Below are 8,250 nucleotides of genomic sequence, written 5' to 3' on the forward strand. Positions count from 1 at the left end.
GAGAGAAAAATTTAAATCAACGCACGGTATAAAATTGATGTTCAAAAATAATATTCTTTCTTAATTAAAAATCTTGATGTTGTAATAAGTAAAATTATCTAAGTGTATTTATGCATATATTGGTGTATGAAAGAATTATAAATAAAGTATTCGAATATTGTCTCGCATGAAAGTATTTGTAAAATTTCTGAAAATATCAAATTCCCATAATCAATTACCCAAGATATAAGATTATAAAAATATTTGGTAGACTTGTAAAACCTTTGCACTAAAGCAATACATGAAGATTCGACTTATACAAACCGATTCTATGTAATTCAAAAAAGAAATGGAAAAACAATTATTTTTACTCACTACTTCAATTGACAATATTTCGTATTCATTTTCGATCCTATTTGGGGAGCTACTAGATTCTGCTTTAGGTGTTATTTTTAGAACACCTATAATAGCATAACAGAAGAAACACTTTCGGGATTGTCCATTTTTTCACGCAACTGTAAATCCGTCATATTTATTGGTAGGTTTTTGATTTTTCTAAATTTTGTTCTGCTACTATCCTCTTCCATATAGTTCTCTCATTTTTAGATTTCTATGCGTCGCCTTCTAAAAAGTGAAATGAGCTCTAAAACAGCTGAAACTGTGAATAAAAGGGTAAGAACTCTTGGCTTAGATAGAAATCGGTGTACCCATAGCTAAAGCAGATAAATTTTTAGCACATATTGGCAAATATGTATGTCTGAAGAGACCAAGAACTTATGGACGGAGTATCACAAACGATATAAAACTGGAACGCTTGGATTAAGAACTCATCAGATCAGATAGGACACTTTTATACTCTCGCAACAAAGTTGCTACGAGAGTATAATAGTTTTGTTCACATAACGGTTGTTTGTAACACCTAAAACTAAACAAGTTAGATATAGAGTCATATATACCGAAGTGATCAGGGTGACGAGTAGATTTGAAATCCGGATGTCTGTCCGTCCGTCCGTCTGTCCGTCTGTCCGCCTGTGCAAGCTGTAACTTGGTAAAAATTTAGATATCTTAATGAAACTTGGAATACATATTCCTTGGGGCAGTGAGAGGGTTGCTTGGGCGAAATCGGACCAATGCCACACCCACCAAATGGCGAAAACCGAAAACACACAAAGTGTCATAACTACGCCATAAATAAAGTTATAAAAGTAAAATTTGGAATAAGGGATCGCACTAGGAAGGGGCATATTTGGGTGTAGGTTTTTTGGGGAAGTGGGCGTGGCTCCGCCCACAAATCGGTTATTTAAATATAACTCGCAAACCAATAATGCTATATAAACAAAACTTTCTGCAGTCGGTTCTCTTACGTACCCCACCACACACCACGAAATTTGTTGAAATCGTATTATAACCACGCCCACTTCCCATACAAAGGTTAGGTTGAAAATTACTAAAAATGGGTTAACTCACTAACGAAAAACGACAGAAACACAAAATTCCACAGAAATAATAGTAGAAGGAAGCTGTACTCAGATTTTTTTACAAAATGAAAAATGGGCGTGGCATCGCTCACTTATGGGTCAAAAACCATATCTCAGGAACTATTCCACAGATTTCAATGAAATTCGGTATATAACAGATTTCAATGAAATTCGGTATATAACAGATTTCAATGAAATTCGGTATATAACATTTTCTTTACACCCTGATAACACGGATAAAAAATGGGCGAAATCGGTTCACAACCACGACTACTTACCGTATAACTCAATTTTGAATTCCATCTGATTCCTTCACTTTATCATGTATACATAATGAACCAATGAAGATAGTGGAATAAAACTTTACACAAATAGTACATATCATCTCTGCCTTCACTTGTGAAAAAATTGTCGAGAACGGACTATACCTTTTCAAGGCCCCAGATATCGAACATGTGGAACTCAGCGCCTAAATGTAAATTTTAACCGAAAATTTGGGTAAATCTCTCAGATAATTTAATGTTATTCAGAGGAAATTGTTTTCTTCTAATAGTGTTCTGTTAAAAAAAAGTTATTAAAATTGGGTCAAAACATCTCCTAGCTCCCATCTGCCTAATTATAGGTTTTTCAAAAATACGGTGGGATTTATTCCGCATATATATATTGGATAATATGTGAGATATTTAGCAAAATTAAGTGAGCGTATAGTCTTGGATATAGTGTACCCTGCTCGTGAAAATGAAAGAATTACCTCAGCCCTCATATAGTATTCTTATATGACTATTTTCGTAATTCTATTAAACTTTAGGCCGAATTTATGGGTAAATTTTGTATGTTTGTAAGATTCTTCAATAAATTGCGAGAGTATAAAATGTTCGGTTGCTCCCGAACTTGGCCTTTCCTTACTTGTTAATTTTTTATTTTTAAGCAAAATGAGTCCATCTATTAAGCAACGCTATAAGTGATCTAATTCTATGTAGGGAATACATATTAAAATCTCAGTTACAGTTATAGTTTGAGAATATTGCTAATAAGTTTTTCAGTCAACCATTAATGAACACCCTTATATTCACAGTTTTTTTAATTTTCCTTAAATTATTTTATAATTTTATATAATTTTGTCATTATTTTTGTTCTCTTCGCATTTGTTGAATAAAATGTCCTGTTGCCAATAAGCAATTTCCAATTGTTGATTTGCTTTATTGATTTTCTATGGAGTCATGTGGGTACCAATGACATATCATAGCACCCAAAGATGTCGAAGTCACTATAAAAATTATCAAAATATAATCAATAATAAAAAAAATTCAATCATGATTGATGAATGTTGAAATACACAACATCAACGTATTACGGTTGGAATATGTGCAAAGACAAATTTGTACTCGTCAGAAGTAATTGACCAAAAGTACGTACCAACAACTCCAACAACCCGAACTACCATTAAAGAATAAAATTGGGTGAATAAGTGCCATTGCTATACCGGATACATTAGCTCATTCAACTAAGGCTAAGATAAACCTTCGTACAAATCCGTTAGGATAGGCGCGAAAACAGTTTCAGCTTCGACACTACGCTGCTGTTTCCAGACGATGCTAGTAGACTTATCGAAATATGTGCGGCCTTAGATCAATATAAATCGCGATCGTTTCATTAATGTAATCCCAAATAACTTTTGAATGGGATTCTTAACTTCACAAGCGGTTTCAAACAAACTAGTTCGAAAAACCCATTTACTTGCACTATATGCAGGTTCCTATAGAAGAGTTACAATCATCTAAATACTTATACTAAATTCACTTATATTTATAATTATGTGATCCATGAATATTTAATAGTATTATGAGTTGAAATTAACAGCTGTATATATTAAAATGGAATCTAGATGGAAATTTTCTGCTAATTCAAAATTATGGCCAAGGCAGACCAAACCGCTTCATTTAATATTAGCCCCAGTATTTCACTTAAAAATAACGACCATTCAATCAATAAATATTGACCAATATTATTTACGCTTTGAATTCAATAGCTCGACAAACAAATACGCTGTCCCGTTAAGCACATATAATTTGTCTTTTAATTCAACATGTCGCCATATAAAACGTGAACAGCACTTCGAATTTCGGAATCAGTTAGTCTACAACATTTGCACAGTCAAAATGCAACACAGCAAGTTTCTAATATGTCTCGCCACATTAGTGACCAACTATAGTCTCGTCATTGATTTTGTGGGTGGCATTATAATTTTTCAAGCAATTACATTCTCCAGCGATGGTATCGAGCGTGAACTTTTACCAACGATTATTGTTAACAAATATACAATATTATGTGAATAGCAAAGCATCGCTTTAGTTTTCATGGAAAAACTCGACCAGCCGCATACATGAAAGTTAGTCTCACAAGGTTTACGCAAACGTTCCTTTATACCGATGATTTTTGTTAGTCAAGCTGTGCCACCGATGAATGTACAGTTGAAATTCTTCAACTACTTTAGACAACTGAATATATACAACGCGGTTGTGTTGTTTCGAGAGCATGGGACAATGATGGTGCGAACATCTTAGCTTACCCTAAAATGCAGATAATTACTGTGGATCCAAGGAACTTTAGCGGTTTTGTCTGGTCAAAATGTCAGAATGTGTTCGGTTATAATTTTTATTTTAGTCTCTTTGATGATCCTCCGTTAGCTTACCGACTGGTGAGTACGTCCAAAATACATATATATAGATTTATAAGCTAAGCGTATATATACATAAATTCGAATTGTTTATATGTTGTTATGCTGTAAGATTGAAATCAGATATTGTTGGGGATCACCTCCACCTATCCACATAACAGTTTTCTAAATTTCGTGTATCCGTTAAAATTCTATTCGGTTTGTCACATGCCCCACTATGTGCTTAGCCTTAAAGTAAGGACAATGCAATATTAACATTCTCTTACTTTTCTTCGCTCATAGCCGAACAATTTCACTGAAATCGGCGATCTTTCCTGATTCCTTCACTTTATCCATATAAATATTATAAATGCGAAAGTAACTCTGTCCGTCTGTTACTCTTTCACGCCTAAACGGATTTTGATGAAATTTGGTATGGTGATGGATGATAACCTAGAAATGGTCATAGGCTATACATAATCACGCCATCGTTCTTAAGTGGTAAGCAGTAGGCAGATAACTAAATTGAGTTAGTGATTTTTAGTCGTTTTTGTTGGGACTTTTGCTTTTTCACGTCGAAAAGGCTGAACGGATTTTGATGAAATTTAGCAAGGTAATAGATGGTTACCTAAAAACGGATATAAGATCAAAACTATCACGTCATCGTACTTAGGGGGTAGGAAGTAGGCAGAAAACTGAATTGAGTTAGTGATTTTTTATGGTTTTTGCAGGGAGTTTTGCTCTATCATGCATAAACGGCTGAACGGATTTTGATGAAATTTAGTTAGGAGATAGATAGTACTTAGTTACATTTTTATTATTAGGTTAGATGTTGCTATTTTCTTAACCAATCATTCATATCTCTAGATTTACTGAGATACGTATTATTCTTTATTTTTGCAGTCGCTTTCATTTGTTAATTCTCAATTCATGTGCATGTTCATATGTATGTAGTATATTGTTTATGCTACATGGTATGGTATTGTTTTCAAGTGCGATTTTAGACAGACTTTGCCGGTTATCACTAAATGCACCCCTGCAGAAGAAATAAATGCGTATTTAAAAGCGTCAACGTTATGGGTGCACGTAAAAACGTTTAGTCTGTCTACAAATATGAGAGGCCAACTACACTGTGATGTACAATCTGGACAATATGCTGCTGCTCTTCTTAAAATTGGAGAAGATCGTATGGCAAAGGATGGCAATGGCATGATGAATTCTGCAATGTTGTGCATTATCCAGATGATCTAAGTAACTTCGTCTATAGCGAAATGCTAACTAATATGACGAATAGAGAATGGTTATGTGAAAAAGCAATTTTAGCGCCGACGAATGAAATAGTGGGACAGATAAACGAGCAAATTATGTCACGCGTGGGAGGTGATATTGTTGAGTTTTTCTCTGTAGACACTGTAATGGATACTGAACAAGTAACATCATACCCTGTAGAATTTCTTAATTCTTTAGAACTGTCGGAAGTACCTTCACACAAACTGAGGCTGAGGATGGCGTTCCTGTCCTTTTGATGCGAAATTTAGATGTCGCAAAACTGTGTATTGGCACACGTTGCAAGTAACACACCTCGGTCGCAATATTGTAAAAGAATGATTGCTTTTGGAATGATTGGACTGGAATGACAAAACGAGAGAATGTTTTAATCCCCCGTATACCCATAATTCTGACAGATTTGCCTTTCAAGTTTAAGAGATTACAGTTTCCGCTGAAAATCGCATTCGCTATGACGATAAATAAAGCTCAGGGGCAAACATTAAAAGTAGTAGGCATTAATTTAGAACAGAGTGGTTTTACTCACGGACAATTATACGTGGCTTGCTCACGTATTTCAAGTTCACAGAATCGGGGGTTGGCAGATAGTTAGTAGTATTTTAAACCGATTTATATTATTTACTTTTTATATTTATTAAGGAAACATTCGGAGCCATCCATTATGTACTTAGGTTGCTTTTGAAGAGATTTTGATGTGAAGTTGAGGACCGGAACACGATAGTTGGACATTGTTGCAAGGGGACTTACAGCCGGGAGAAAATGAAAAAACGTATGCGGACGAAGCCGCGGGTAAAAGCTAGTAATATATAAATAAGGAACCAATGAAGATAGCGGAATAAAACTTTACACAAATAGTGTATGTCATCCTTAACTTCACTTGTGAAAAAATTGTCGAAAACAGACTATAACTTTTCAAGGCCCCAGATATCGAACATGTTGAACTAAGCGCCTAAGGGTATATTTTAACCGAAATATGGGTAAATCTCTCAGATAATTTAATGTAATTCAGAGGAAATTGTTTTCTTCTTATAGTGTATCTCTGTTCCAAAAATTATTAAAATCGGATCATAACATCTCCTAGCTCCCACATACCTAATTATAGGATTTTCAAAAATATCATCTCCTATCTCCCGTATACCTAATTATAGGTTAAAAAAATACGGAAAAAACCGCATATATGTATTAGTTAATGTGTGAGATATCTTAGCAAAATTAAGTGAGCGTATAGCCTTGGATATAGTGTGAAAATTAATGAAATAGGTTCAGGAATTACCTCAGCCCTCATATACTATATATGACGATTTTCTATTATTCATTAAACTTTATGCCGAATTTATGGGTACATTTGTGTGTTATCTTAATAAAATTTCTGCAATAAATTGCGAGAATATAAAATGTTCGGTTGCACCCGAACTTAGCCTTTCCTTACTTGTTCGATATAATTATTATTGTAGTTTTGTTCACATAACGGTTGTTTGTAACACCCAAAACTAAACGAGTTAGATATAGGGTTATATATACCAAAGTGATCAGGGTGAAGAGTGGAGTTAAAATCCGAATGTCTGTCTGTACGTCCGTCCGTCCGTCCGTCTGTGCAAGCTGTAACTTGAGTAAAAATTAAGATATCTTGATGCAACTTGGCACACTTATTTCTTGGCACCATAGGAAGGTTGCTTTCGAAAATGAGCAAAATCGGTCCACTGTCACGCCCTCAAAATGGCGTAAACCGAAAACACATAAAGTGCCATAACTAAGCCATAAATAAAGCTATGGAAATAAAATGTAATTTTTTTTGGGGAGATGGGCGTGGCCCCGCCCCCAAATAGGTTTTTTGTACATATCTCGGAAACCAATAAAGCTATATAATATCTGCAGTCGTTTTTTTAGCCACTTCTTAATACAGTTCAAAAATGAAAGAAATCGGATAATAACCACGCCCACTTCCCATACAAAAGTTAGGTTGAAATTACTAAAAGTGGGTTAACTCACTAACGAAAAACGTCACAAACACTAAATTTCACATAAGAAATGGCAGATGGAAGCTGCACTCAGATTTTTTTTACAAAATGGAAAATGGGCGTGGCGTCGCCCATTATGGGTCAAAAACCATATCTCAGGAACTACTCGACCGATTTCCATGAAACTTGGTTTGTAATAGTTTCCTTACATCCCAATGGTATGTTGTGAAAATAGGCCAAATCGGTTCACAACCACGCCTACTTCCTATATACCAGAACTTTGAAGACGATCTGAATCGTTTACATTACAATATATAAAGTAAGCACTAGTGAAGATATCGGTGCAGAACTTTGCACAAATGCTACGTTTATGGTGTGGCAGTCCCATTCTAAAAATCGCCGAAATCGGACCATAGGTTTTTAAGGCCCCATATATCGAACACGAGGACCTCGGTGCTTCTAACCTAATTTGGTTTCCAACTTTCAATGGACTTTATACAATATATATGACGAATATGTGGGTCAAATTATGTATTATATAATATAGATAAAGTTAAATAATAAAAATGTTCGGTTACACCCGAACTTAGCCCTTCCTTACTTGTTTTATATTTCTTTCGAAAATCTCACTTTGACCCTTCATAACATCTGTCATATAGATATGCTTGACAAAAAAGTTTTATACACAATTGAATTAAGAGGAATATGTAGATTATATCCATGTTTTGTTTCTTAGTAGCCATATCCTTTAATTAATAATAACATTTTTAAAAAGTTCATTTTTCGAACTTCGAATCCAAATATTTCGATTTTAGAGGCTAACTTCGAAAACCTGAAAATACAAATTTTTTACTTATGCCTCCATCTCCTGGAAAAAAGTAGTTTGGTTCGT

The 8,250-nt window shown here is 34.6% G+C and overlaps 1 long non-coding RNA gene across 1 annotated transcript; it reads left to right on the forward strand.

Moving 5' to 3' along the window:
- The first annotated feature begins 414 nt into the window (after positions 1–414).
- On the forward strand, positions 415–2,721 carry LOC128924158 (uncharacterized). Its single transcript, XR_008472851.1, has 3 exons — positions 415–517; positions 586–651; positions 714–2,721. It is a non-coding gene; the product is annotated as an uncharacterized LOC128924158 (long non-coding RNA).
- Positions 2,722–8,250: the final 5,529 nt, after the last annotated feature.

This window comes from Zeugodacus cucurbitae, chromosome 2, assembly GCF_028554725.1.
Source record: "Zeugodacus cucurbitae isolate PBARC_wt_2022May chromosome 2, idZeuCucr1.2, whole genome shotgun sequence".
Taxonomy (NCBI): domain Eukaryota; kingdom Metazoa; phylum Arthropoda; class Insecta; order Diptera; family Tephritidae; genus Zeugodacus; species Zeugodacus cucurbitae.